Source organism: Zea mays, chromosome 9, assembly GCF_902167145.1.
Source record: "Zea mays cultivar B73 chromosome 9, Zm-B73-REFERENCE-NAM-5.0, whole genome shotgun sequence".
Lineage (NCBI taxonomy): Eukaryota > Viridiplantae > Streptophyta > Magnoliopsida > Poales > Poaceae > Zea > Zea mays.
The window spans coordinates 45,674,700-45,680,901 of NC_050104.1; positions in this window are offsets into that span (position 1 = coordinate 45,674,700).

Here is a 6,202-nt window from a genome sequence, read left to right on the forward strand (position 1 = left end):
GGCTTACCAAGAGGATGGTTGAAGCTGAGCATTGCTTTAAAACTTGGTCAAAATTTTATTAGCAATTACTAAGTATAAGTAAATACCAACCCAATTAAGTAGTAGAACAAAAGTAATAACAATACCTGCGATGCAATGCATATGACAATTTGAATTTAGTTCCATAAATTAATCATGTGAGGGTCCGAGCAGCTCATGACCATGAGCACGACTGATATACCAGTTTTACACTCTGCAGAGGTTGTGCATCTTTACCCACAAGTCATGTTACCCATCTGCATGGGGTTGTACGGGCCCCATACACCTCTACCAAGGAAGTGAGGCAGGGTAACACTACGAGGCCTTTACAAAGTTCCACTAGCTTCAGAAACCCCGCTATAGTTTATAGGAAGCTCCAATGCAGGGACCCCTCGCCTGACCGCCATCGCAGCAAAATCAACCCAAGGGCCTCCCTACACTGACCACTCCCCTACTGCCCTTGCCCCTTTCGGGTAAGGTAGGCCTCCACTAGCTTTCCTAATTAGTCAGCCAAGGGCGTCCCATACCACCCTTGTGGCAGCACTATTTTCCCGGGTGGTCGCTCCATGTTCCAGTTAACATAATGATCTTATCATGGACAATAAATAACAACTGATAATAAAAGTATATTCATGAATAGTATGTATCTCTATACCCAAATCCGCATATGGCAATAGCAGGTACTAACCCAAAAATTCAGTGGTAAACAAGGTATAAAGATAGTCAAACTAGGGTAACCTATTAGGTCCCATCAAAGTTAACCTATACAGATCATTATGATTAATTAGAACATGACTAGGTAAAAAGAAGTGATCAAGGGCACAACTTGCCTAGGACTTGAGATTCTAGGTACCAACTTGCTCTTCAGGTGACTCGTGACCTCATGCTAGTCGTAGCAATACAAACAAACAGTGTATACGCAAAATTAACATCACACCAAACATATATGCAAAATACATATTAAGAATCTACATATTAAAATAAGATCACAGGAACAAGAATTATTAATTTTGGAGATATAGATTTTAAGTTATGGATTTCCAAAGATTCTATGTGTTTTGTACAAGATTAATTAGGATATCAATTTTAATGTGGCTTTCATGTCAAAATATTGACACTAAATGATAAACAATAATATTACAAAATTATAGGAACTAGAATGGACTCACATTATAGGAACTATAAATGACAACGGGAGCTCGATTTCCAGGGAGGCGATCATTGTACGAGGGAAGACAAGGGGTTCGGACACGTGATGGCCAGACTTGGGTTGGATTTCGACACAGACACGAAGGACAGGGCTCATGGGGCGATCGAAGGCCACAAACATGCCCTAGACAAGCTGACCATCATGGAGGAGGACACGCACGGTGAGCCCGTCGAAAGGGGTGAAGCCATGGGAGAGCGGAGAAGTGAATGGCAAATGGAGCAGCAGAGGGATGCACGGCGTCCAGCGACAAGGGACACACGCGCTGAAGAGAAGGAGGGGCAGACACCGCAGCGTTGAGGTGCTCCACGAAGGCGTGGAGGACTACGTGCATGCAGTCATGCTGCGGGGAGTAGTCCCACTGTGACCAGAAGGTGCCGTAGAAGACAAAACACTAGCGACACGGATGAGGATGGCGGCCGGGAGCAGGCGCGCATGATGGCAGTGGCGTTGGCCTCGGCCTCCGGCGTGATGACGCAGCACTGCCTTGTGGTACTCATCGCCGGCGAAGTGCCCTAATACGACCTGGCCACCTGACGTAGGGCGGCAGCGACGACCCCCAGACGTTTCCACTTCACGAGAGGGGGTGGGGACTGGGGAGCCCGGCTCCCATCGCCGCACGCTGGGCCGACGCAGACCGGCGGCGCGGTGCGAGATGGTGGTGCGACGCGGATCCCTGGGGCCACGGTGGGCGTGCCGTTCGGCGGCATGGCGCGACCGTCTGGCGTAGGATGGCGGTGCGCCGTCCATGAGCAGGGGGTGGGAGTGATGGCCGGCGGCCAGGATTGGTTGGGGGAGGGAGGGAGAGGGAGAGAGGAAAAACTATTGTGGCTCTAGTACCATGTAGAATGGGGAAAACCCTAACCCTACACTAGGGTGGTTCTGTATATTAATAGACTGAGAGTTGGGCCTGGCCCATTACAAATAGAGGGGTGAGATGGTAAATATATAGGGAAGACCCCCTAAACCCTAGTACAGTTCTAACAAGATCTACTGATAAAGTAAATAGAACATGCTTGCATGTGGCACAATGGATAAAAAATAAGAAATTGATGATGAACTGAGAAGTTTATTGTTACCTAGGTGAATCCAGTTAGTCGTTTATCTAGATCCTTTCGACTGCAGAGCTTCAGGTTCCTTTTGACGATGTTTTCTATATATAGATGGACACAGTTAAATGGTTGTAAGCATATAGTTGTTACCTAGGACAATGGTAAAAATATGTAAATAAGTAGGCACTAACCATACCACACATCTTTCGTAGATAAATTTATAGTAATGAGAGAGGTTGGTCCTACATAAATACTCTGTAATTGAAGCTCTATCATGGTTGATCCCAACCTGTGGCCATATTGCTGCAGCTTTGGACTTGAAGCCAGAATGCAGCCGTTCTAAAATTTATTCGGAAGCAACATGGTTTAAGAGAAACTGCTTCTACAACAATCAGTCATGTTGCTGTAAGCTGTCCATGGTCAAACTAATCTTAATATTATCCATGAGTTAGATGCCTTAATATGAATTATGCATTGCTGAGTACCCTCAGTCCATCCAACACCAAAAGAAGAATTTAGGGGCGATGACCTCAAGCAAGCAGTTTGGAAACCAAATACTAACAACGTGTTGGAAACAAGTAGCTACAGACGCCGCAATTTGGTTAGGGTTGCAGGTCTACAATTGGGAGCCATGATTAGAATACTTTCTTTTGCAATTCTGTGTTTGCAGTCTCACTAAGATAATGAGATGAGACTGCATATATAGAAAACCAGATAACAAGAAAATTCACACCGAAAATCTTGTAACAAAATACCAAAATAGCAAAGATCCTTAGCAGGGATTGTCCTATTCACTATCTGGTGGTGGAATCCACAAACATTTGCAGATTTGCTGCCATGCACCCAGAAGGAAGAGACGCTAGAGTCACATGGCCACATGTGGAGGACAAATCATATTTGTGGACATGACTTTTTTGTCTCGTTTGCTGCTTACACTGTCACACCCGGTTCTAGGGGCAAAATCGAATGCATAGCATATGTGGGCCAGGATCCATTTCCGACGCATATGTTGACGTCACAAGTGTAATATATCAAAAGACAATGCAATAAAGGCGTAAAGAGAGTAGAGTACTTTATTACATCATCTGAATCATTGTGTCTTTAACAAGTATCAACATCAAAGTAGGGCGGAATTAAATATGGGCACTCTTCCACAGGAAGGTGACTGGCGCATCGTTAGACTTCAAACTCATCATCGTCATCAGCGAATTCTTCAGCATCACCCTCTGATCAAAATATTAGCAAGGGTCAGCTCACTTATGGTTGGGGCTCAGCAAGTGGGGGAAAATTAATGTAAGTTAACAAGGTAGGTTATGGATGCGCGGTAAGCATTTTAGTTGGTCAATATTTTATTAGCAACACCTGTCTTACTAATAAGTGTCTATCCCAAGTATCCCAATTAAACAAAGGTATAAGATTATATCAAAAGCACTTATGTGAAACCACTTAAGCAAACCATTGGTAGATCATCAGATCTCGATTTATTGTCCATCTTTAAGTTCAATTATCATGTGAGGGTCTAGGTTGCTCTGCAGAGGTGGTACAACTTTACACACAAGCCATGTATCCCATCTAGCCTGGGTTGATCGGACCCGTAAACACTGCCAAGGTGAATGTCTAGGGATCCATTATGAGGCTTTCACAAAATATCCTTAGTACAAAGCCACCCGCTAAGGTTTCCACGTCAGTATTGATGGCCCTCTGGGTGAGGTAACTTAGCCAAGACTACCACCCCATGTTAACATGAGCTACCACCAAACCACTGCCCCCCCTCTTTCCCATCTTTTAGGTAGGGTTGCTAAGCACTAAGTCTATAGAGCTAATTACCAAAGCCAGAGCCATGATAGCACTCGTGGTTGCACTGTTAGCCTGGGTGGTCACTCCATGTTCCATTTAACACAAAATGTTCTTGTTTAACCATCGGGTTAACAACATAAATAAACTTCATTTCCGGAACATAGTATCATTAAAAGAGTGACATCATATTCATTAAGTTGAGCAATAGCAAAAGTTGCTAAGCATAGCATTTATCCTAGGGTAATTCAAGGAATATGGTTGGTAATTCTAGGAAATCATTAATTAGGAAAATCACATCAAATTATGCAATATATCCAAAAAGTAAACATTATTATATGCATTACTTGGGTACAAATAGAATATGCAGAGGGAGAATCCACTTGCCTTGCTCAAAAGTGTTCTATGGGTCGTCCTCGAACGAGTTTGGTTCGTCTACCTCACACTCAACTTGTAGCATCGATTTGCGTATCGTACATACAAAAAGAATACGTACGCCAAATAAATAAACATACATCATTACAGGGGTAATCATTCACCATTACATTCACATTGATACATCACACATTTATACTCATAAATACGTCTTAAAGCGTAAATATTTATTTATCCATTATGACTACTACTGTGAGTTATTATTGGTGAAAATATGAATAAGTGACTATGACACTAGTTTTATCTAGTATAACATGTATTAACAATCTTTATGGAAAATAATTGCTAATTATTTTCTTTATTACTAATTATAGACTTTTGAGTTTTATCCCTTTTATTTCTACATAGAAATTATACGTATAGCTAAAAGTTGTTTATTTATAATTCTTCTAACATTAATATTCTAAGAATTAATGTAAATTACTAATTGTACTTTCAATAACATAATCATGATTATTATGACATAAATAAGTGTTTTACTAATTCTAAGTAAATAAGTGCTATACTTATGAATACCTTTATTATGACTAGTAAAAACCTATTTTCATCTGACCCAAAATACGTGGTTTAGTATTTTCTTCTACTTTCTTATTTCAATAAAATTATACTTAAAACACTACTAACAATTATTGTTCAAGTGCTAAAGTGAAACTAATCGTAAACGTCTCTATTATAAAAATCACCAAGTTAGTGACTAATGACAAAATTTGTTTTTGAAATATAAATACGTACACCTGTCAAAATATCGTTGCGAGGCTTGTTTACGACTACACTTATACATCGGAGAGTAGCACATAAGGTTTTTGAATCACTTTTACATACATTTGTGATGCATAAAATACAGAAATAATTCTCGGAATTTTGGAGGGCCAAAACGCAAAACTGTCATCTTCTACCTTGAGCACTTGCTCGTGTGCAGGGAGGTCGGCGAGCAGGGGGGTTCGGGCTAGCAGGGCGTGGACGGTCCGGTGGCTTGGGGCGCGGCCGGGTGGACGGTCGTGCGAGGGCGGAGCTCCGGCGAGCAGGCGCGGACGGCGGGGCGGATGGTCCGGTCGACAGCGAGCGTGGCTCCGGTCGGCGGTGAGCTTCGGGAGCGAGGAGAGATAGAGGGCGAGCTTGGGGTGGGAGAGAAGTAGCTCGGATCAGTCCTATTTATAGAGAGAGGAGGAGAGGGAGAGAGAGGGAGGGAGTAACGGTGCCGCCGGCTTCAAACTCCATTAATGGCGGCTTCAATGGGGAGAGAACGTGGGGGAGTGGGGAGGGGAGGAGACAGCGGTTTTCGGCGCGAGGAGAGGAGGGGTCACAGGGTCGGGCACGGGCGTGGGCTGCCGAGCACAGGCGCGGCGCGCGCGCGCTCCTGGCGGCGGCGGCTGGGAAGGGGAAGGAGAGGAGGCACGCGGGTGGGCCCCACATGCCATAGAGAGGGGAGGGGATAGGGGGCGCGGCCGCTTGGGCTGCTAATGGGCCGAACGGCTAGGGTTTGGCTAGGGTTTTGGTTTTGGTTTTTTTCTTTTCTTTTATATTTAAAATTATAAATAAATATATTTTAAAATAATTGAAAAATCATAATAATTATACCAAAATTATTTATAACTAAAATATTTATTTTTGGACCATTATTTCTATATTAATCAATCGGATTTTCTTTAAGAAAGAAATTCTACTAAACATTCAAAATCAAATATGAGCAAACAAA